The sequence below is a fragment of the Elephas maximus genome, chromosome 14 (assembly GCF_024166365.1).
Source record: "Elephas maximus indicus isolate mEleMax1 chromosome 14, mEleMax1 primary haplotype, whole genome shotgun sequence".
Classification (NCBI taxonomy): domain Eukaryota; kingdom Metazoa; phylum Chordata; class Mammalia; order Proboscidea; family Elephantidae; genus Elephas; species Elephas maximus.
The window spans coordinates 64,288,593-64,291,051 of NC_064832.1; the positions used below are offsets into that span (position 1 = coordinate 64,288,593).

General features: G+C 39.6%; 1 pseudogene; it reads left to right on the plus strand.

The window, feature by feature from the left end:
* The first annotated feature begins 1,434 nt into the window (after positions 1–1,434).
* On the plus strand, positions 1,435–1,962 carry LOC126058327 (NPC intracellular cholesterol transporter 2-like; annotated as a pseudogene).
* The last annotated feature ends 497 nt before the right edge of the window (positions 1,963–2,459 follow it).

A 2,459-nucleotide genomic window follows, 5' to 3' on the forward strand; every position in this document is an offset into this window, starting at 1 on the left:
CTGGTAAACCAGCACTCAAGTAAAAGGGAATGAGGTTGTCAAAACTAAGAAAAGCAGTGACATTCTGCTCCGAACTCTAATTCGTCGTAGAATAAATTCTTCACTCACTGAGTACTATCATTTCTCTGGTTAAACAGTCCAAATCTGCCATCTAGAACATTACTTTAAAGTCACCACTTTCCTGGAAACACTCTGATTTTGAGGTGTCTAGGGTTATATAAAAAAAAAAAAGGGTTATATTTAGCTTTTCAAGAGTAGTTTTTTTTTTTTTTTTTTAAATATGGCTATAAAACAGATTGATTTAGGGAGCATTATAATTAGCTGCTGAATATGTTAGAAGAATAGATTATTCTATATGAATCATACAGCTCACTTTGTTATTCCCCATTCAAAACGGCTAGCTTAATTTCTTCTCATTTTCCACAACAGCCTTTTTTCTATTATGCCAGTAATAAAGGTACAGTTGTTATGAAATAGGCATACTTTTGTAAAATAATGAATTATAAACTGTTTTGTTTTAGTTTTTTAAAATAACTGAGTCATGAGTACTTGATTTAACAATAACTGGGAAAACCCACCTGAAAAATATCCTCATTTAAAAAAATATATATCCAGATTTAGTAGATTTATGAGCCTCTGGCAAACATTTTTAAGCTAATGGAGAATAACTAGTAACATGGGTAGCATAAAATGATAAGTATGGTTAGCCAAATAATATCTTTGGGAATGTCAGAGAATTATTATACAAAGGACTTTAACAATACTGACAATCAACATTTAAGAAAAATTTAAGATGATATATATATGTGCGATATAAAAAAACCCATTGCCATGGAATCAATTACAACTCATAGCCACCCTATAGGACCGAGTGGAACTGCCCCATAGAGATTCCAAGGAGCGCCTGGTGGATTCCAACTGTCAACCTTTTGGTTAGCAGCTGTAGCACTTAAAGGCTACTACACCAGAGTTTCCAATACATGTGTAATCTACATTCTACATAAATATATAGAGAGTAGCTATGAGTTGGAATCCACTTGACAGCAAAGGGTATAAGGTTGCTATGAATCGGAACCTAACCAGCGGCAATGGGTTTGGTTTGGTTTTGTATACGTACGTATTTATACATACATAGAATGAGAGAGAGAGAGAGTGCTGTGCTTTTAAAAGTAATTGTAGAAATTAATGATTTGGTCATAGTTATGCAAATTTATCACTCCTTTGAAACTCATTCAAAATTTGCCAGTTAAAAATAATAGCATCACATTAGTTGAATTTTAGAGAAGAATCTACATTATTACACAATCTTGGAACTCTGTTAGTAAGAATTGCCTGAGACCGGCAGAGTTATATAGTCTTGGCGTCTAACACAGGTGTAAGATGAAAAAGAAATCTGAACATACTTTCTGCTTGCTCGCACCTTCCTTGGCTGCAATGCGGTTCCCGGCCGCTGCGTCCCCGATGCTCCTGGCGCTCAGCGCTGCTCCGCTAGCTGAGCCTGTCCTTCAAAGACTGTGGGTCGGTGGTCCGAGTTGTAATGGAAGTGAATGAGAGCCCATGCTCCGCCCAGCCATGTCGCCTGCTCAAAGGACAGTCTTACAGTGTCAATGTCCCCTTCACCAGCAATACTTATTCCAAAAATAGCACAGCTTTGGTGCATGGCATTGTGATGGGCTTCCCAGTTCCCTTTCCTATCCCTGAACCTGATGGTTTTAAGAGTAGAATCGACTGCCCCATCCAAAAAGACGGGACCTATTACTACCTGAATAAACTACCAGTGAAGAATGAATACCCCACTCTAAAACTGGTGGTGGAATGGGAACTCCTGGATGACAAAGGACAGCATCTCTTCTGCTGGAAAAACCCATTAGAGATCATCCCAGATCATATCCTAGAGATATTTGATGCCAATATGTCTGTCTGGGAGTGAGAGGGCACAGGTGGGGAGAAGGGAGGAAATAGAGAAGAAATCAAGTCTGAAACTAAATCAGTGCCATAAGATGGAAGGAATTTCCAAACTGCTGTTTTATGCCTCTCAACCTCCAAAAACACCCAAGACCCTGTTTTCTGAGAGCTCAAAACTCTTTCCCTTATGACACCTTTTGTAAAAGGGTTGAAGGAAAGAAGAGAGATGAGACTGTAGGACTAAAAAAGAGGGATCAGTTAATTGCCTCTAGTGTTCTTTGCAGTTGTAACTGGAAGGGTGCAACCAGACCGGACCAGAGGAGATTGCTTAGGGATATCAGATAACTTGCCCTAGGGTTGCTGGCCCTCACATTGGAGGACAGATCCAAACCACATCTCTCCACTTGGGATACTACAGCTACAAATTCTTCATCTTCAGGTACCTCATTGAGGTCAGTGCCTCTGGCCACGTCAGCACCTCCAGCTCCATTGTTTCAGCAAACATGAGTTGCTCTCTAATGGTGTCCAGCGTTTTGTTGGAGGGGAAGTTGTAC